Source organism: Somniosus microcephalus, chromosome 18, assembly GCF_052327205.1.
Source record: "Somniosus microcephalus isolate GS21.2 chromosome 18, FLI_Smic_1.0, whole genome shotgun sequence".
Taxonomy (NCBI): Eukaryota; Metazoa; Chordata; class Chondrichthyes; order Squaliformes; family Somniosidae; genus Somniosus; species Somniosus microcephalus.
In genome coordinates, this window is record NC_141004.1 from 26,852,843 (window position 1) to 26,875,647 (window position 22,805).

The window sequence follows — 22,805 nt, forward strand, 5'->3', positions numbered from 1 at the left end:
TCTCTCTCCCTGAGCAAGTGCATCCTGCAGTTACAATGAGCTCCATCCAGCATCCAGAAGTAATTTGGGACTACAACCGGTCCTGAGACTCAAAGAGGTGAGTGCGTGAGTGGGTGGGGGGGTGTGTGTGGGGAGGGATATGAACCAAATGGTGGAAAAGTTATTTTCCTCCTTTAGAAATGCAAAATGGTCCCTGGAACTGAGACTAGCTATATAGTCAAGAATAATAATATGGTATTGCAGTATCAGAACAGCAAAACGTAGTTAGAGTGGATATTAAAATAATGAAAGAGAAAAGTAGAAACAAGGGTGATGAGGAGAAAAAAGCCAAAATACTACATGAATATTTTCTAAATGTGTTCACAAAAGAGGATAACACAAATATGACATCCAATTGTTATTCTTCAAGTATCCAGATAATGTTTACAGCAGTAAAACAGAATTACAGGTAAAGTTAAAAGACAAATAAATCCACAGGGCCTGACAGTGTAGATCCAGGAGTGCTGGGCACAATGAAAGGGGAGATTTATGCAGCACTGAGTATCCTTAGACTCACTGGGTGCTAGTGAGGTACCAGGACTGGGAAAAAATTTATGTAATACAGTACATATATTTTAAAAGGAAGACAAATCGAATCCAGGCAACCACCGGCTAACATCTACACCAGGTAAATGTACTGGAAATATTCTACAGGGTAGGCTGCAGAAGTACCTGCATAGAACTAATTGAACAGCAAAAGAAATATCCTTAGAAGGGGAAGATCATGGATGAAAAGCCTTCTTAACTTCTTTGAGGGCCACTCATAAAATGCAGTGTGGAATTCACCATGATAAGGTCTATTTAGATACACAACAGACTTTTGATCAGGTTCCATGTGAAAAACTTCTAATTAAGCCAAGAACCATGAGAATCAAAATTCAGGTATGGGACTGGATATGAAGTTGGGTAAAAAATAGAAAGCTTGTGTACTGGTGAGGTGTTTTGTTAGACTGGAGTGAGTCAAGTAGAGTTCCATAGGGATCAGACTGTTTCTTATTTTTGTTTGAGGAAAGAATGTTGGCTAGGACTCTTCTTCAAAAAGTATCAGGGATATTTTAGGTCCACCTGAGCAGACAAGGCATTGTGATTCAACATCTCATCTGAATGACAGCATCACTGACAATGCACCGTCCATCTGTACTGCACTGGAGTGTCGACGTAGATGTCACACAACAAGAAGTATTTATATAGCGCCTTTAACGTAGTAAAACATCCCAAGGCGCTGCACAGGAGTATTTTAAGACAAAAGTTTTTGACACCGAGCCATATAAGGATAAATTAGGGCAGGTGACCAAAAGCTTGGTCAAAGAAGTAGGTTTTAAGGAGCGTCTTAAAAAGGAGGAAAGAAAGAGAGGAAGCGAGGCGGAGAGGTTTAGGCAGGGAAATCCAGAGCTTAGGGCCCAGGCAACAGAAGGCACGGCCACCAAAGGTTGAACGATTATAATCAGGGATGCGCAAGAGGGCAGAATTAGAGGAGCGCAGATATGTCGGGGGTTGTGGGGCTGGAGGAGATTATAGAGATAGGGAGGGGCAAGGCCATGGGGGGATTTGAAAAGGATGAGAATTTTGAAATCGAGGCGCTGCTTAACAGGGAGCCAATGTAGGTCAGTGAGCACAGGGGTGATGGGTGAACGGGACTTGGTGCGAGTTAGGACACGGGCAGCTGAGTTTTGGATGACCTCAAGTTTACATAGGGTAGAATGTGGGAGGCCAGCCAGGAGTGCATTGGAATAAGAACATAAGAAATAGGAGCAGGAGTAGGCCAATCGGCCCCTCGAGCCTGCTCCGCCATTCAATAAGATCATGGCTGATCTGATCCTAACCGCCAATCCACTATCACAGAACCATCTCCTGAATCTAACAGAATTAGACACATGAAATAGGAGCAGGATCAGGCTACACGGCCCCTGGGCTCGCTCCGCTACCCACAGGGCCATGACCAATCCGAACCTAGACTCATGTCCAAATTCCTGCCCGCTCCCCGTAACCCTTAATTCCCTTTACTTCTAGGAAACTGTCTATTTCTGTTTTAAATTTATGTAATGATGTAGCTTCTACAGCTTTTTGGGGCAGCATATTCCATGGACCTACCACCCTCTGAGTGAAGTAGTTCCTCCTCATCTCAGTTTTGAAAGAGCAGCCCCTTATTCTAAGACTATGCCTCCTAGTTCTAGTTTCACCCATCATCGGGAACATCTTCCCCGCATCCACCCGATCCAACCCCTTCACAATCTTATATGTTTCAATAAGATCACCTCTCATTCTTCTGAACTCCAATGAGTAGAGTCCCAATCTACTCAACCTCTCCTCATATGTCCATCCCCTCATCCCCGGGATTAACCGAGTGAACCTTCTTTGTACTGACTCGAGAGCAAGTATGTCCTTTCTTAAGTATGGACACCAAAACTGTACGCAGTATTCCAGGTGCGGTCTCACCAATACCTTGTACAACTGAAGCAATACCTCCCTATTTTTATATTCTATCCCCCTAGCAATGAAAGCCAACATTCCATTGGCCTTCTTAATCACTTGCTGCACCTGCATACTAACCTTTTGAGTTTCGTGCACCAGGACCCCCAGATCCCTTTGTACTTCAGTACTTTCCAGTTTCTTGCCATTAAGATAATAACTTGCTCTACGATTTTTCCTGCCAAAGTGCATAACCTCACACTTTCCAGTATTGTATTCCATCTGCCAAATCTCTGCCCACTTACTTAGCCTGTCTATGTCCCCTTGCAGGTTTTTTATGTCCTCCTCACTCACTACTTTCCCTCCCATCTTAGTGTCATCTGCAAACTTTGATATGTTGCACTCGGTCCCCTCCTCCAAATAGTTAATATAGATTGTAAAGAGTTGGGGACCCAGCACTGACCCCTGCGGAACACCACTAGTTACTGATTGCCAGTCTGAGAATGAACCATTTATCCCAACTCTCTGCCTTCTGTTAGATAGCCAATCCTCTATCCATGCCAGAATATTACCCCCAATCCCGTGATTTTTTATCTTAAGCAATAATCTTTTGTGTGGCACCTTGTCAAATGCCTTTTGGAAGTCTAAATACACTACGTCCACTGGTTCCCCTTTATCCACCCTATATGTTACTTCCTCAAAGAACTCCAGCAAATTTGTCAAACATGACTTCCCCTTCATAAAACCATGCTGACTTTGTCCTATTAAATTATGATTATCCAAATGTCCTGTTACTGTCTCCTTAATAATGGACTCCAAAATTTTACCTACCACAGATGTTAGGCTAACCGGTCTATAGTTTCCAGCCTTCTGTCGACTGCCCTTTTTAAATAAGGGTGTTACATTAGCAGTTTTCCAGTCTGCCGGGACCTTTGCCGAGTCCAGGGAGTTTTGGAAAATTATTACCAATGCATCCACAATCCCTACCGCCACTTCCCTCACGACCCTAGGATGTAAGCCATCAGGTCCAGGGGATTTATCTGCCTTGAGTCCCATTATTTTACCGAGTACCACTTCCTTAGTGATTTTGATCGTGTTTAGCTCCTCCCCCCCCCCCCCCCCATAGCCCGTTTGTCCAGTGTTGGGATATTCGTAGTTTCCTCTACTGTAAAGACTGATACAAAATATTCATTCAGTGTTTTTGCCATCTCCATATTTCCCACCATTAATTTCCTGGTCTCATCCTCTAAGGGACCAACATTTACTTTAGCCACCCTTTTTCTTTTTATATAACTATAAAAACTCTTACTATCTGTTTTTATATTTTTTGCTAATTTACTTTCATAATCTATCTTCCCTTTCTTAATCAATCTTTTTGTTATTTTTTGCTGTCTTTTAAAGTTTTCCCAATCCTCTATCCTCCCACTAGATTTGGCTACCTTATATGCCCTTGTTTTTAGTCGAATACTATCCTTAATTTCTTTACTTAGCCACGGATGGCTGTCTTTTCTTTTACACCCTTTTCTTCTCAGTGGAATATATATTTTTTGGAAGTTGTAAAATAACTCCTTAAATGTACACCACTGATCATGTATCGTCTTACCCTTTAATCTATTTTCCCAATCCACTCTACTCAATTCTGCTCTCAAACCTTCATAGTCTCCTTTATTCAAGCTTAGCACGCTTGTTTGAGATCCAACCTTCTCACCCTCTAATTGAATATGGAATTCAACCATGTTATGGTCACTCATTCCAAGGGGATCCTTTACTAGGACATTTTTAATTAATCCTGTCTCGTTACACAGGACCAGATGTAAGGTTGCTTGCCCCCTGGTCGGTTCAGTTACATACTGCTCAAGAAACCCATCCCTAATACACTCAATGAACTCATCCTCAAGGCAGCCCTGCCCAATTTGATTTGTCCAATTAATATGATAGTTAAAATCCCCCATAATTATAGATGTTCCCTTATTACAAGCCTCAACTATTTCCTGATTGATACTCCGTCCAACAGAGTTGCCACTATTCGGAGGCCTATAGACTCCGCCCACTAGTGTTTTTTCCCCCTTATTATTCCTTACCTCCACCCAAGCTGTTTCATTATCCTGATCTTTTGACCCAATAGTCAAGTCTAGAGGTAACAAAGGCATGGATGAGTGTTTCAGCAGCAGATGAGCTGAGGCAAGGGAGGAGACGGGCGATGTTACGGAGGTGGAAATAGGCGGTCTTAGTTATGCTGCGGATATGTGGTCAGAAGCTCATTTCAGGGTCAAATATGACACCAAGGTTGCGAACAGTGTGGTTCAGCCTCAGACAGATGTTAGGGAGAGGGATGGAGTCAATGGCTAGGGAATGGAGTTTGTGACGGGGACCAAAAACAATGGCTTCGGTCTTCCCAATATTTAATTGGAGAAAATTTTTGCTCATCCAGAACTGTATGTCAGACAAGCATTCTGACAATTTAGAGACAATGGCGGGGTCGAGAGAAGAGGTAGTGAGGTCGAGCTGGGTGTCGTCAGCGTACATGTGGAAACTGACGCTGTGTTTTCAGATGATGTCACCAAGGGGCAGCACGTAGATGAGAAATAGGAGGGGGCCAAGGATAGATCCTTGGAGAACACCAGAGGTAACAAAGCAGGAGCGGGAAGAGAAGCCGTTGCAGGTGATAATGTGGCTACGATTGGATAAATAAGAATGGAACCAGGCGAGTGCAGTCCCACCCTCCTGGACGATGGTGGAGAGGCGTTGGAGAAGGATGGAGTGGTCAACCATGTCAAAGGCTGCAGACAGGTCAAGAAGGACGAGGAGGGATAGTTTACCTTTGCCACAGTCACAAAGGATGTCATTTGTGACTTTGATGAGAGCCGTTTCGGTACTGTGGCAGGGGCGTAAACCTGATTGGAGGGATTCAAACATGGAATTGCGGGAAAGATGGGCATGGATTTGGGAGGCGGCAACACATTCAAGGACTTTGGAGAGAAAAGGGAGGTTGGAGATGGGGCGGTAGTTTGCAAGGACGGAGGAATGAAGGGTTGTTTTTTATTTTTTATTTTTTTAGGGGAGGGGTGATGACGGCACATTTGCGGGAGAGGGGGCACCGGAGGAGAGAGAATCGTTAACAATATCAGCTAACATGGGAGCCAGAAAAGGAAGTTGGGTGGTCAGCAGTTTGGTGGGAATAGGGTCCAGGGAGCAGGAGGTAGGTCTCACACTGAAAGGCATGTGCCCTTAATCAGCTGCCCCAGATTCTAAACAAACAAACAAACAACGACTAGCAGTAGCTCCAAGAGAAGCTAGGAAGTTTAGAAATGATGGGACCTCTGGAAAAAAGGGTTTTATATCTTAGTGAAAAATTCAAATGAGCATATTAGCAGGAGGAGAACCAAAACAGACACAAACCATCAAGAAAGCCGGTGTTGGAGAGGAGACTCAATGATGGCAGAATCATACTTAAAAAAGCCTAAAGCTAAATCAGCAAGATGGTCTTGAGGGGAATTGAATCTGACTGGGGTTAAGCTGCATCATGGAACTAGACAGCTGTGCAACCCAGAAAGGGGGGCGGGGCGGAAATAGAGAGTGGAGAGCTTGGTCAGGAGGGATCTCACAAAGAGCAATATGAAGAGGCGCAAGCAAATATCTGAAGAATTAAGGAAGCTCTCGTTGCAATCTAAAAGTATATAGCAAATGATATCTGTATTTGTATTGGTTCCAACCTTCCACTGAAACTGCACGATACAAACTGATGTGTAGCAGCTAATAAACACCAGTTTCGTTTGCAACTCGAACATGTATGACATATTTCTGTAGTGATAAGGATAGTCGATTAACAGGAAACATCCTTTACAAACAACGCATTATTATTTGCATTAACCAAACTGGTTTTGCATTTCACAGAATCACAGAAACCCCACAGTGCGGATAGAGGCCATTTCGGCCCATCGAGCCTGCACCGACACATATCCCACCCGATCCCCGTAACCCCTACACCAACACATATCCCACCCTATCCCTGTAATCCCACGTATTTAATCCCCCTAACACTAAGGGTCAATTTATCATAGTCAATCAACCTAACCCGCACATTTTTGGACTGTGGGAGGAAACCGGAGCACCCGGAGAAAACCCACGCAAACATGGGGAGAATGTGCAAACTCCACACAGACAGTCGCCCGAGGCCAGATTTGAACCCGGGTCTCTGGCGCTGTGAGGCAACAGTGCTAACCACTATGCCACCATGCTGCCGTACTGATACGGAAGATACTCATTCTACAAGTATCCACTATTCTAAATATACCATGAGTTTAATTTTGTTTCATTTGTTCTCGAAATCTTGAGATCTCGGTGCTCTTCCAATTCTGGCTTCTTGAGCAACCCGATTTTAATTGCTCCACCATTGGCGGCCGTGCCTTCAGCTGCCGACGCCCTAAGCTCTGGAATTCCCTCCCAAAATCTCTGACTCTCTCTCTCCCTCTCTTCCTTTAAGATGCTTCTTAAAACTTACTTCTTTGTCCAAGCTTTTGGTCATCTGTCCTAATATGATAAGGCAGGATCTGGCCAAAGTGGACTGGAATCAGCTACTTGTAGGAGAATCCACATCAGAGCAGTGGGAGTCATTCAGAAAGGAAAGAGAGAGAGAGAGTACAGCGCCAACATGTTCCCGTAATGGTCGAGGGTGGGACCAACAAGTCCAGGGAACCCTGGATGTCATGAGATATACAGGAAACTCTTTTTTATCCGGCATCGACGGGACCAGCGTGGTGCCGGTTTATCAAAAAGTCCGGATTACAGAGAGGTATAGTTAAAAAGGTACAGAGCTCCGTACACAGCAACAAATCCAGGCTTCCCTGTTGCTTAGCAACAGGTGCAGGAACCCCAGCCACAGAGCAAGCATCCCTGTTGCTTAGCAACAGGTGCAGGAACCCGGTTACACAACCACAGATCCAGGAACGGCCACTAATATGAAGTAAAACTTACCTGAACCTACTCCTGAATTTTGCCGGTTAACAGAGATTTCCGGTTATTTAGGTGCCGGTAAATCGAGAGTTTCCTGTCCAAGACTGGATTCGGAAAAAAAGGGAGGCTTTTGGCAGATACAAAGGACTAAAAACAGTGGAAGCCCTAGAGGAGTATAGAAAGTGCAGGGGGGTACTTAAAAAAAGAAATTCAGAGAGTGAAGAGGGTGCATGAAAAAACACTGGTGGGCAAAATAAAAGGAAAATCCCAAGGTGTTTTATAAGTATATTAAGGGCAAGATGATAACCAGGGAAAGCGTAGGGCCCATTAGGGACCAAAGTGGCAATCTGTTTGTAGAGCCGGAAGATGTAGGTGAGGTTTTAAATGAATATTTTGCATCTGTGTTCACTTTGGAGAAGGACGATGTAGGCATAGAAATCAGGCAGGGGGATTGTGATATACTTGAACAAATTAGCATTGAGAGGGAGGAGGTACTAGCAGTTTTAGCAGGCTTAAAAGTTGTTAAATCCCCAGGCGCTGACGAGATGTATCCCAGGCTGCTGTGTGAGGCAAGGGAGGAGATTGCAGGGGCTCCGACACAAATTTTCAGAACCTCTCTGGCCACAGGGGAGGTGCCAGAGGACTGGAGGACAGCTAATATAGTACCATTATTCAAGAAGGGTAGTAGGGATAAACCAGGGAATTACAGGCCAGCAAGCCTAACATCAGTGGTAGGGAAATTATTGGAAAAAATTCTGAGGGACAGAATTAGTCTCCACTTGGAGAGGCAAGGGTTAATCAAGGATAGTCAGCATGGCTTTGTCAGGGGGAGATCACGTCTAACCAATTTGATTGAATTTTTCGAGGGGGTGACTACGTGTGTGGATAAGGGTAGTGCAGTTGATGTAGTCTACATGGACTTCAGTAAGGCTTTTGACAATGTCCCGCATGGGAGACTGGTCAAGAAGGTAAGAGCCCATGGGATCCAGGGCAATTTGGCACATTAGATCCAAAACTGGCTTAGTGGCAGGAGGCAGAGGGTGATGGTCGAAGGTTGTTTTTGTGACTGGAAGCCTGTGTCCAGTGGTGTACTGCAGGGATCGGTGCTGGGTCCCTTGCTGTTTGTAGTGTATATTAATGATTTAGATATGAATGTAGGAGGTATGATCAGTAAGTTCGCAGATGACACGAAAATTGGTGGAGTGGTAAATAGCGAGGAGGGAAGCCTCAGGCTACAGGACGATATAGACGGGTTGGTCAGATGGGCAGAACAGTGGCAAATGGAATTTAACCCTGAAAAGTGTGAGGTGATGCATTTGGGGAAGACTAACAAGGCAAGGGAATACACAATGAATGGTAGGACCCTAGGAAGGACAGAGGATCAGAGGGACCTTGGTGTGCATGTACATAGCTCCCTGAAGGCAGCAGGACAGGTAGATAAGGTGGTTGAGAAGGCATATGGGATACTTGCCTTCATTAGCCGAGACATAGAATATAAGAGCAGGGAGGTTATGATGGAGCTGTACAAAACGCTAGTTAGGCCACAGCCGGAATACTGTGTGCAGTTCTGGTCGCCACACTATAGGAAGGATGTGATTGCATTAGAGAGGATACAGAGGAGATTCACCAGGATGTTACCTGGGCTGGAGCGCTTCAGCTATGGAGAGAGACTGGACAGGCTGGGGTTGTTTTCCTTAGAGCAGAGAAGGCTGAGGGGGGACCTGATTGAGGTGTACAAAATTATTAGGGGCATATATAGGGTAGATGGAAAGGAACTTTGCCCCTTAGTAGATGGGTCAATAACCAGGAGGCATAGTTTCAAGGTAAGGGGCAGAAGGTTTAGAGGGGATTTGAGGAAAAACTTTTTCACCCAGAGGGTGGTTGGAATCTGGAACTCACTGCCTGAAAGGGTGGTAGAGGCAGGAACCCTCAACATTCAAGAAGCATTTAGATGAGCACTTGAAACGCCATAGCATACAAGGCTACGGACCAAGTGCTGGAAAATGGGATTAGAATAGACAGGGCCTGATGGCCAGCGCAGACACGATGGGCCGAAGGGCCTCTTTCTGTGCTGTATAACTCTATCTCCTTATGTGGCTCAGTGTCAATTTTTTGTCTAATAAATCGGTCCTGTGAAATGCCTTGGGTCATTTTACTGCATTAAAGGCGTTATATAAATACAAGTTGTTGTTGTTGTAGAACGTGGGTGGCACTGGCCCTGTTTATTGTAGATCTTCAGTTGTGCTGAAATGATGATGTTTGGTCTTCTTTCATGAACTGCTACATTCCTTGTGATGATGGTGCTCCCACAATGCTGTTCGGGAGGAAACTCTACGATTCTGACCCAGCAATGATGAAAGGACAGCAACATATGTCCAAGTCAAGATGGCGTGTTGACTTGGAGGGAAACTTAAGAGGTAATCATATTCCCATAACATTACTGCTCTTGTCCTTCTTGATGGTAGAGGACACAGGGCCCGGGAGGAGCTGTCAAAAGAAGGCTGGTGAATTACTGTAGTGCATCCTGTAGACAATACATATTGCAGCTACAGTGGTGGTGGAAACGATGGTTAAGTGCAGCGTCCAGACATTAAATCAAGTGGCGTGCTCTGTCCTCGATAGTGTTCAGCTCCTTGGTATTGTTGAGGCTGTAGCCAGCCGGGCGAGTATTCCATTACTCTCCTGATTTAAGCCTTAATAGATGGTTGAGAGGCTTTGAGGGAGCAGAAGGGAAGTCACTCATCACAAAGCAAAATTCAGTTAGCAAAAAAATTAATAAGCATGTAAGGGACTCTAATGTTCTCACCGTCAGATAAGGTAGCCTTAAATCTATTTCAGATATTTAGTTCCCTGATTTTGTTCACTTGGTGGCAATGTGATTGCTAGGAAAGCTTTTGATGTTTAGCACATAATTTTGTCTAAAGGGAAGCCAGTATTTCACAAGATTAAGCAACAAGCATGTTCTGTTATGCCCATGAAAAGAACTAAAATAGAACCACGATAAGTGTACTTCATGGGTGTAATTCCTGAGCTGTTCAATGCAGTCATAGTTTAAAAAATGTACTCCGCAATTCTCACTTTAGTCATAAAGAAAATGTTTGCGTTTAGATATTGCTGTGGCTCAGGGGTATTTTGTAAGAATGCTGAGCGGCTAATTATTCGCTTATATGTGTGGACTGTTCTGCAAATTGACTCCGCTCAAAACCACCAATATCCTGTTTCAACATTCAGAATTAAGATTAAAGGCTCAATCAAGAAAAAAAATCATTTGTTTATATTAAACTTGATTTATACTTTGCAATCTCTCACACGTGCCTGTGTTTACAAGAGTGGGTGACAGATCTAACGATGCCAGTTCCACTCAATCATGGAGCATTAAGCAAGTCAGAACTTTCTTAAAATACATATATTCAAGGCCAAAGGTTACAATATAAACCAAAATCTTAAAAAAGAGGCGATGAATGGTACCTTTACATTACTTTTACTATGATTTGTAAAATTGGCTACTGTTGGTTTTGTGGTAGAGTAGCTTCAATCAAGTTACTTTTTTAGTGCATAGAACATCTGTCAATGTAATACTTGAGTGTCCAGATGTGTTAGTGATGCAGGTATAGCTCATGATTACCCCACATTCTATAAAGAGTCATAGTTCAGAGTCTCTACTGTGACTGACAGATTCAGTTTAGAAAAATAGAAACATGGAAAAATAGGAGCAGGAGTCGGCCATTCGGCCCTTCGAGCCTGCTCCGCCATTCAATATGATCATGGCTGATCCTCTATCTCAATACCATATTCCCGCTCTCTCCCCATACCCCTTGATGCCTTTTGTGTCTAGAAATCTATCTATCTCCTTCTTAAATATATTCAGTGACTTGGCCTCCACAGCCTTCTGTGGTAGAGAATTCCACAGGTCCACCACCCTCTGAATGAAGAAATTTCTCCTCATCTCAGTCCTAAATGTCCTACCTCGTATCCTGAGACTGTGACCCCACGTTCTAGACCGCCCCCCCCCCCAAGCCAGGGGAAACATCCTCCCTGCATTCAGTCTGTCCAGCCCTGTCAGAATTTTATACGTTCCAATAAGATCCCCTCTCATTCTTCTAAACTCTAGTGAATGCAGGCCTAGTCGACCCAATCGCTCCTCATACGACAGTTTGTAAGATTAGGGACCTTCATTATATTGCAGAGGGGAAATCAAGAAATCATCTTATAAAGAAGGGTGAAGAAGAGAGTCAGAATCAACTGTTCCCTCATTTTGTGTGATTCTCCCCAATTCTTAGCTACTTTCTCAATTCTGGCTGCTAATGATGCCGAGTGATACGCTGCTCCACAATTCAAAACACGTCATGAGAACTTATAGTTCCTTTAATTATTCATTCTGGGGCTATTGACATTGCTGGCAAGGCCAGCATTTTACTGCTCATCCCTAATTGCCCTGGAGTAGGTGGCAGTGGGCCTTCTTAAAACATTGGCATCTGTGTGGTGAAAGTGCTCTCATAATACTATTAGGTAGGAAGTTCCAAGATTTTGACCCAGCTACGATGAAGGAATGGTGATGTGTCCAAGCCAGGATGGTGTGCGACTTTGAGGGGGAACCAGGAGAGAACGGTGTTCCCACGCACTTGCTGCTTTTTCCCTTATGGGTGGTGGAGGTCATGGGTTTGAGGTGTTGCTGAAGAAATCTTGGCACGTTGCTGCAGTACATCCTGTGGCTAGTACTGACTGCAGTCATGGTACACTGGTGGTAGATGTTTAGGCTAGTGGGTGAAGTGCCAATCAAGTGGACTACTTTGGCCTGGATGGTGACAAGATTCTTGAGATTTGTTGCAGCTGTATCCATCCACGCAACTGGAGATTATTCCATTACACTCTTAACTTTTGCCTTGCAGGTAGTAGAACGGCTTTAAGGAGTCACGAAGTGAGCCACTTGGCACAGAATACCCAGACTCAGACTTGTTCTAGTAGCCATGGCATTTATGTGGCTGGTCAAGTTGAGTTTCTGGTCAACGGTGACTCCCAGGATGTTGATGGTAGGGGACACATGGGGATCTCGGTGATGGTAATGTCAAGGGGTCGTTAGGTTCTCTCTTGTTGGAGATGGTAATTCCTGGCACTTGTGTGGCACGAAATATATTTACACGATTTTCACTTCAAACCATATATTTGCATGTAACTCTTAAATGTTTGTGTGAAGCAGGATTATAGTCAACCAAACTCTGTATCTTGAGATCTAATTTGCAGTGTAAAACAATTAGCAACACATTGCACCTCAATATAGGGAAAGGCAGAAGGGCTGGAATTCTATCATTGTTGTAAGATTTTCTGAAACAGCCTCCATGTGCATTCATCAAGGGAACACCGGTACTATAGGAATACTCAATAATTATGGCATAGAAAAGATTTGCATTTATATAAGCGCCTTCCACGACCACCGGACATCCCAAAGCGCTTTATAGCCAATGAAGTACTTTTTGAAGTGGAGTCACTGTTGTAATGTAGGACAGGTTCTAGTCTACATCGCCGCATAAAGCAAACTTGCTAAAATGGTACCAAACTGAAGAGAAATGTTTGCAGACAAGAATTGGGAATTGAGGTTTGTAAGAAAAATATTTAAGGTATGAAAAGTTAATTGCACTAGAAGAGTTGGTTAACTACAAAAACTGCAGAATGTTGGTTTGACAGGAAAAAAAAGTCTGAAATATAACAAAATTCTGCCATTAAATTTCACAATGATTACTAGACATCAGGGGTCAATGGAAACTTCAAACTGCCGGGAAGGTTTAGTGACATTTAGAAATTTGACAGTAACCTCAAATAATACATAACCAACAGGAAATTTCAATAGGAAGTAAGAAACCAATAGCGGTCACGAAAGAAATATATAAAGAAAGAATCAAGGTAAGAACGCTATACGCTTTAGTGCACATCAACTCAGGGTTTTGCCAACCAGACAGAAACCATGAAGTGTGTCATTGTTACATTGTGTACACTGATTAGCATTCAGTGTTACTACTGCAGGCAAGAGCAGTCGGACGATCTCTGCTTTAGCTATGCTCTGTTCCTTGCTCACCTCAAAGAACTCAGAACTTCATATAAGAAAATAAGGAGTAACTTTGTAAGTATAAAATTAAAATGTATTTTGTGCAGTTGTGCAAAACCATTCATTCTTTGTAAATTACAGGTCGAATGTATTACAATTTATAAAGTGAAGGAGAGTCAGTTCTCTCACTGACAAGGAATATTCAGAACTCTTTAGTTTGCTTTCATGTAAATTTAATCCAAATAGTATTTTAGGACATAAAATAATTTAAATTAGATTTGAAGATGAAAATTCAAAATGCTACAATAATAAAAAGACTTGCATTTATATAGCACCTTTCACATCCACTGGACGTCCCAAAGCGCTTTATAGCCAATGAAGTACTTTTTGAAGTTGAATACCAGTTAATTGAGCTTTGATATCAGTTATATTTTTATTGCGATAATACTGCTATTGAAAATATTTTAATGTGCAGATTTATTCAATTCTACTTTGTAATGTTCAATATGAACAATAAGATAAGGATTGTTTAAGATAAATTATAGATATGTGGATGACAGTAATCCAAAATGTGTCATCGCACCAACGCGCTTCTCGATCTTCCTTTCTGCAATGCTCCATCTCACCCTCAGTAAGCTCCCCACTGGAGTGGAGCTAATTTACAGAACAAACGGGAAACTGTTCAACCTCCGTCACCTCCAGTCCAGATCCAAGGTCGTCCCAACCTCGGTCGTTGAATTACAGGATGCAGACGACGCTTGCGTCTGCGCTCACTCAGAGGTCGAACTCCAAATCATCGTCAACACCTTCACCGAAGTGTACGAGAGCACGGGCCTTACACTAAACATCTGTAAGACAAATATCCTCTACCAACCTGCCCCCGACACAGTACTGCCCCCCCGATTATCAAAATCCACGACAAGGCCTTGGACAACGTGGACCATTTTCCATACCTCGGGAGCCTGTCAACAAGGGCAGACGTCGATGACGAAGTCCAACACCGCCTTCAGTGTGCCAGTGCAGCCTTCGGTCGCCTGTGAAGACCAGGACCTCAAACCTGGCACTAAGCTCATGATCTACAGAGCAGCAGTGATACCCGCCCTGCTGTATGCCTCAGAGACATGGACCATGTACAGCAGGCACCTCAAAGCACCGGAGAGGTACCACCAACGCTGCCTCCGCAAGATCCTGCAAATCCATTGGCAGGATAGGCGCACCAACATCAGTGTTCTCGCTCAGGCCAACATCCCCAGCATCGAAGCTTTGACCACGTCGATCAGCTCCGATGGACGGGTCACATCGTCCGCATGCCCGATACGAGACTCCCAAAACAAGTGCACTACTCAGAGCTCCAGCACGGCAAGAGAGCCCCAGGTGGGCAGAGGAAACGCTTCAAGGACACCCACAAAGCCTCCTTGAAAAAGTGTAACATCCCCACTGACACCTGGGAAGCCCTGGCCTAAGACCGCACAAAGTGTAGGAGAAACATCCGGGAAGGCACCGAACACCTCGAGTCTCTTCGCCGGGAACAAGTGGACACCAAGCGCAAGGAGCGCACGTCAACCCAAGCACCCCACCCACCCGCCCCTTCAACCACCATCTGCCCCACCTGTGACAGAGACTGGAGGTCCCGCATTGGACTCATCAGTCACCTGCAAACTCATTTTTAATGTGGAGCAAGTCATCCTCGGTTCTGAGGGACTGCCTAAGAAGAAGTTATCCTAGTGATGGCATATTTTAGATGCAACAGAACACTGTCTGCAGTTACTCAGGCAGAAAAAAATGCCTCAAACCATCAGGGTCAACTATTGAGACGAGGTCAACAACAAAATGGGTTTTACTGTAATAAGTATAGGTCAGTACATCGCTGGAGATTGACTTAGGTCTAATTGATCTGCTGCATTTGCTCACTGGAAACAATTCTGCATTTAGTAATTTGTATTTGCTGCTTTTTATAGCAAAAGAAAGATGACAATTTTCAGATAACATGGCTGGGAGGCAGACTTCACCATGGATTCAAGGTGAGGAAAGTTTAACATGAATAGATTGACATATAAACTGTAAAAGCTAGACATGAATGGAGCTCGTTAGCAGAGTTCCACTACTGGGAAATCCTTGTGGGATCCTGTGCTTTGGATATTGGTAATAATGGTGAGTTACTCTCTGTTAAGGGGTTGCTATACCAGACGTAATGTGTAAAGATAAGCCATTCATTACTACTGGCTCATTTCATTGCATTGATTTGTGTGTCACGTGAGAGGGGCGGAGTCACAGAGAATGTTCTGTTTTGTACATGAACAATTGGAAAATAAACAGCATGCAGAGAAAGAAAGATGGAAAGAACGAACGAACGAACTTGAATATATAGCACCTTTTATGACCGCAGGACATCCCAAAGCCAATTAAGTGTTTTGAGGAGTAGTCACTGTTGTAATGTGGGGAAACACGGCAGTCAATTTGCAAGGTCACAGAAACAGCAATAAATAAATGACTAGATTATCTGTTTTAGCGATTTTGGTTGAGGGATAAATATTGGCAAGGACACCCCCGTGCTCTTTTTCGAAAAGTGCAATGGGATCTTTTACATCTGCTTGAGGGGGCAGATGGGGGTGTTGAACATCTCATCTGAAAGTTGGCACCTCCGACAGTGCAGCACTCCCACCTCCCTCAGTACTGCACTGAAGTGTCAGCCTAGATGATGTGCTCAAGTCTCTGACACAGAAGCAAGAGTGCTACCCACTGAGCCATGGCGAACAGCTCCTAGATACAGGGAAAACTTTTGTCTGATGGATCAGAATCAAATTGATTCTGATTTTAATATGGACTGATATGGAACGTAAATGGCATAGCTGGCAGCAATCACAGTCCTGTAGATATCAGTGTCCGTACACAAGCAGGTGACTCCCACTCCCCGGCTGCCACAAGGAGACAAATCAGCGACATAACTTCCACCACCACAGATTTCACCAAGCAGATGTTGGGATTCAAACACACCGATTTTAACTCAGGGCGGGTTTTGGACGGGTGGGTGGCAAGACAAGTTGGAAACTCTTCTGCTGCAGAAACAAGGTCCGGGCTACTTTAACTCCCGGCCTCATTAACACGCTGCTGGTCCACTTCCTACCATGAATTAGGCGGGAAGCAGCTGCCTGTGGTGTATGTGCCTTTAAAAGCAATTGTGGTGTATGTGCCTTTAAAAGCCCCAGGTGTGCGCAATGCTGGTAATTGCCACTTGGGCTATATAAGCCTGTGTATTGTGTATATCCTTTAGAACCCCCCCCAGACTTGCTTAGTAAATACCTATGAACCAACTCCTGTCTTCAGTGTCTTTATCTACACACGGACACTACAGTGGCGACGAAGTGGAAACGGACTTACCTGCAATTCGGCAGCACCTCAAGGACATCGATTCCTCCAGCGTCCAGAAGACTCAAGGAAGTAATAGAAACTGTGGTTTCACCAGCTGGCCAAGCTGGTGGCAGGTACTGCGCTAATCCTTCCTGGGCGTCAGGCTGGGGCTCCAGCGGCGGGCTCTACAGCTGAGACAGGCAGCGAAATCGGAGGCAAGCAATAACGGACTGGGAGGGTGCACTCGGGAGACGGCCGGCGCGGCAAGCAGGTCAGCGTTTAGACCTCCGTCGGGAACGAGTCTCCAACAGTGAATAAACGGAAACCACAGTAAAACAGCATTGTTATCGGTAGCAGCGGCGGGAAAGCGCAGGAAGCGCCATATCGTTGCTACAGAGAGAAAAAAAAAGTGCGGGAAGCGCCATATCTTTTTTTGAAATGCCTAAGTCTGGCAATATTGATGCTTTTGATAACGAAACAGAGCCTAACTTTGGCAATATTGATGTTTTTGATAACAAGATAGAGGATTGGACCACATATGTAGAAAGAGTGGAGGTGTTTTGCACCGCAAATGGAATAGAAGATGAAAAAAAAAAGCTTCAGTGCTTCTGGATCTAATGGGCGCAGAAACATACAAGCTGTTACGCAACTTAATCACTCCAGCCGAACCGATGGACAAGAATTTTGAGGAGATTGTTGATACCCTACACTGCCAATTCGAGGCAGGACTGGCAGATTCTCTGCAAGACAAATTCATCTGCGATCCCCTAAGTGTAGAAACACAAAAAAAGGTATCTTCTGGAAAAGATTTAACACTGGACAAGGCTTTCAGTGCAATAGGAGCGGCAAAGATACAGCAAAGGCCACAGGACTTCGGCACCCATGAAATGACACGGGGTTTCGAAAGATGTTATCGCTGCGGCAGATCCAACCATGACCAGAGGGATTGCTGGTTCAAAGAAAAAGCATGCAGGCGATGTGGAAAGATGGGACACATTCCACGTGTATGCCGATCTGAAAATAAAAAATCCACTAATGGGAAAAGAATCAATAAGGAAAAGCACAGAAAGGTACAAATGATGACGGACAGTAGCTCCAAAGACCAGAAGAGCGATAGCGACTCCGGGAACAAGAGACTAAGCTCTCTCAAATTACATAATGTAATTGCCAATGAAGATTACCAGACCATTTGGGTTACCCTCATAATAGCAGGGTCCCCAGTTAAAATGGAGCTAGATACAGGATCAGCTCTAACCGTAATAAATCGACGAGATTACGAGAGGCTATTTTCGCATATACCTCTAAAAGACACATCCATTATCTTAAAAACATATACGGGGCAGAAAGTATACCCCAAAGGAAAAATAAAGGTGCCTGTGGTGTACAACGGCAAAGAAATACAAAAGTTGTATTTATACATTCTACAAGGTGGTGGTCCACCGTTGTTGGGACGTGAATGGATAAGGAATATACGTTTAGACTGGCACTCCATTCAGGCACTGACGGTGACCAGTAAGGAAAAAAACAATGATGACATCATACCTGAACGATTAAAAGACATCTTGGCCAACGCCAAAGAAGTGTTTCAAGAGAAACTAGGAACCTTGAAAGGCATCACCGCCTCAATAAAAGTGGAAGATGCAGCAATTCCAAAATTTTTTAAGGCAAGACCGGTGCCATACGCAATACGTCCGGCAGTCGAGGCAGAGCTGGAGAATTTGGAAAAGGCAGGCATATTATCCAAAATAGATTGGAGCGAATGGGCAACACCCATCGTTCCAGTCATGAAAAAAGCATTGAAAAATAACTCTGAGGAACAGAGAAAAATTCGCATCTGTGGGGACTTTAAGGTGACTGTAAACCCGGTCCTTCACACGGTACAGTATCCTCTTCCGAGGATAGAAGATATTTTCGCCTCACTATCCGGAGGAAAACGTTTCACAAAAATTGACTTGGCACAGGCATATCTACAGATGGAGGTTGAGGAGACCTCTAAAAAGTATCTCACAATAAACACACACAAAGGCCTGTACCAGTACAATCAACTGGTTTTTGGAGTAGCATCAGCTCCAGCTATCTGGCAAAGAGCTATGGAGCAAGTCCTGCAAGGGATTCCGGGGACTCAGTGTTACCTAGACGACATCCTTATAACAGGAGAAAACGACAACGAGCACCTTGCCAATTTGGAGCAGGTGCTCACTAGGCTGAAAGAACGGGGCCTACGAGCAAATCGCCCCAAGTGCGAATTTTTCCAAAATCAGATATCATATTGTGGCCACATAATTAATAAGGAAGGGTTGCATAAGTCACCTGAAAAAAATTGAAGCAGTTATAAAAGCCCCAGCACCTGAAAATGTTTCACAATTGAGGTCATTCCTGGGATTAATAAATTACTATCATAAATTTTTACCGAACTTATCAACTATTCTGCACCCTCTTAATGATCTTCTACACACAGGAGTGATTTGGAAATGGAACGAAGACTGTAAACGTGCCTTCCATAAATGTAAAGACTTAATCACATCCGAGAAAGTTTTGGCTCATTACAACCCATCACTACCAATCAGACTGGCGTGCGATGCATCCCCTTATGGCATAGGAGCGGTATTGTCCCATAGATTCCCTGATGGCTCGGAACGGCCGGTAGCTTTTGCGTCATGTTCATTGAACTCAGCTGAGCGTAACTCTTCCCAGATAGACAGGGAAGCACTCAGCCTGGTATGGGGAGTGAAGAAATTCAACCATTACCTACACGGACAAAAATTTACCTTGCTGACTGACCATCAACCCCTCATCTCCATATTCAACCCTAAGAAAGGTGTCCCCATTATGACGGCACAAAGACTACAGAGGTGGTCCCTTTTTCTAGGGGCACACCAATACAACATTGAATACAAAGGGTCAAAACAGCATGGGAATGCTGACGGTTTATCGCGCCTACCGTTGCCAACGATAGAAGAGGCACCTACAGTAGACCCAGTAGAGATATTCCACTCTACCATAGTGGAATGTCTACCGGTGACAAATTCTGCCATTGAAAGGGAGACCAGAAATGACCCTACTCTCTCACGGGTCTACGATTTAACAATGAAGGGATGGCCAGCACATGGCGAACCACTGTTGCCAGCATTCTCGCAAAGAAGAGAACAGCTGTCAGTGTGCCGAGGAACCTTGATGTGTGGATCCAGAGTGGTGATTCCACCCAAACTCCAGGATAAAGTGCTAAAGGAGCTTCACGAGGGGCATCTGGGTGGAGTGAAAATGAAGAACCTAGCTAGGGCGTTTGTATGGTGGCCAGGTATCGATGGAGACATCGAAGACATGACCAAGAGCTGCCTAGGATGCCAGAAGGTCCAAAATGCTCCGCCACAGGCCCCTCTACATCCATGGGAGTGGCCCTCATCTCCCTGGCAAAGGGTGCACATCGACTTTGCTGGTCCATTTATGGACTCAATGTTCTTAATCGCGGTTGATGCACACTCCAAGTGGCCGGAGGTAATAAAGATGTCCTCCACCACCACGGAAAAAACCATCACAGTATTAAGGACCATATTTGCCAGGAATGGGCTGCCGGAACACAGATGTTCTGATAATGGACCGCAATTTGTGTCCGAAGAATTCAGAAAGTTCTTAAAGAACAATGGGGTAAAGCACTACATGTCCGCCCCATACCATCCCGCCACCAATGGATTGGCTGAAAGGTTTGTCCAGACCTTCAAGAAGGCCATAAAGGCCATGGGTAGTGAAAACATAAAACTTCAGCACAAGGTGGATAACTTCTTATTTGCATATAGGAATGCAACACATATGGTTACAAACCAAACTCCCGCCATGATGTTCTACAATAGAAACCTAAGATGCCGGCTGGATTTGGTCAAGCCCAACATCCGAAGGGACGTGGAGAACCGGCAGTTTCAGGGCATGAATGAAAGGCCAACTAGGGCCTTCCAGATAGGCCAACCGGTTTTGGCCCGGGACTACCGTACCGAGAAATGGCAGCCTGGAACTATCTGCACACGACTAGGACCACTGATGTATACCGTGGACATCGGAGAAAGCATAATAAGGCGCCATGCTGACCAAATCATCAAGTCATCCGAAAAGGGACAACCTACACCAGCACGTTATACATCTAACGATGAAGTAGAGATACCCATATCTACCTCCGATCCGGTGATACTGGAACCCGATGAACCCGACACTGGCCTTCAAGCCGAATCAGCCTTACCAGAAGAACCTACTACACCACCAGAAACTACTACACCCCCAAGGCGTTATCCGGACCAAGTCAGGAAGCCTCCTGAGAGACTAACTTATAATTAATTAATACAGCAATGTATATTATTTTGCATATAACATGTAATTAATAATTACTTAAAATATGATGTACTAGTTAGCTAGAAGGGGAGGAATTGTGGTGTATGTGCCTTTAAAAGCAATTGTGGTGTATGTGCCTTTAAGAGCCCCAGGTGTGCGCAATGCCGGTAATTGCCACTTGGGCTATATAAGCCTGTGTATTGTGTATATCCTTTAGAACCCCCCCCAGACTTGCTTAGTAAATACCTATGAACCAACTCCTGTCTTCAGTGTCTTTATCTACACACGGACACTACACTGCCGTCATGCGAAAAATCGCGCAGCTCAGAGACAACACCTCAGGACCTGGATTCAGTGCCAGGAGTGCTTCAACAATCTGACCAGAGGTCTTTCTATTTCCATTTCACAGCACTTCCCCGCCACCCCACCAGAAATTTAAACACGTCCCTCTCACACAACACATGCTCTGCCACCAATTACAAGCAACTCTCCTCTTTTAAATTACACATTCAAACATTACAGGAAACTTTTTTTTATCCGGCACGGACGGGACCGACGTGGTGCCAGTTCATCAAAAATTCCGGATAACCGAACGCTATAGTAAAAGATAGGGAGAGCCGACAGCTCCGTATAAAGCAACAAACACTGTTGCTTAGCAACAACTGTAGAACAATGAACACAAGTTCCAAGCGTCTCTGTAGCTTAGCAACAGCTGCAGCCACACCCTTGCACAGCACTGATGGAAGGCAGCAAATAAATATGAAGTAAAACCTACTCCTGAATGTTTCCTGTATTCAGTTTTCACAAGGTAGAAACTGTTAAACATTGCACCCCTCTGCTGACTGCTTTCTCATGTCAAATTCCAGGCAATTACTTTCAAATGGCCATCCACCCATCCCGCTTTCAGCTTGCTGCTTCTCCCGCTCAGCATGCACACGATACGAAGCAGCCCCAAACATCTCCACATCCCTTTTCAAAAGCCATTTACTAACTCTCTCCCTCTCCTTCCACAGGATCAACTGGCTCACAATGCAAGGCACAGAACCAAAACAGCCAAACCCTCATCAAGATGGAGCTGGTAGCCAATCGGGTCAGCCAGAGCAAGGAGCATTGGCAGCGGTGAGGCTGGAGGCCAAACTCAGCACAACGTCTACTGGGCAGAGGGAGTTAAAATCGCGCTTACTATATCCCGCAGTACCTGCAGTTGTACATGCATAAAGGCCAGAAAATAGACTGCACATGCTGGACTTGTCCAAAAATGTTATAATTAAAGCTTTGAAATAAAAGGAAGTAATTGATCTTCAATAAGGTATCTATGAACTGGGGGTACACAAAGAATGAATGCAAAGTCTTAACAACAAACAAAATTATCACAATAAACCCCAGGAAGTTTTTTATATAAATTGTCATTACTGAGGCGATCACTGCTCCCAATTTTGTTAGCAGGACACAAAGCAACAGCTTGGACCCTTCCCTCACACCCCAAAAGTTATTGTCACAAAAGCAAAATACTGCGGATGCTGGAAATCTGAAATAAAAACAGAAAATGCTGGAAACACTTGGCAGTTCATGCAGCCTCTGTGGAGAGAGAAATAGTGTTGACATTTCAAGTCAATGACCTTACACCTTGTGATTGGGGAAACTCCCGTTCCCATTGCCATTGTTGTAAATTTTGATTTGAAACTTATAGATAGGGCTT

At 44.4% G+C, this 22,805-nt stretch overlaps 1 protein-coding gene and 1 long non-coding RNA gene across 2 annotated transcripts in view; one reads left to right on the forward strand and one right to left on the reverse strand.

Moving 5' to 3' along the window:
- On the forward strand, positions 1 to 22,452 carry LOC147105161 (uncharacterized). Its single transcript, XR_015081692.1, has 3 exons — positions 1 to 97; positions 15,400 to 15,462; positions 22,120 to 22,452. It is a non-coding gene; the product is annotated as an uncharacterized LOC147105161 (long non-coding RNA).
- LOC147105160 (uncharacterized) overlaps positions 1 to 22,805 on the reverse strand; it is a 59,221-nt gene that overhangs the window by 16,417 nt on the left and 19,999 nt on the right. The gene's annotated exons all lie outside the window — the stretch shown is intronic.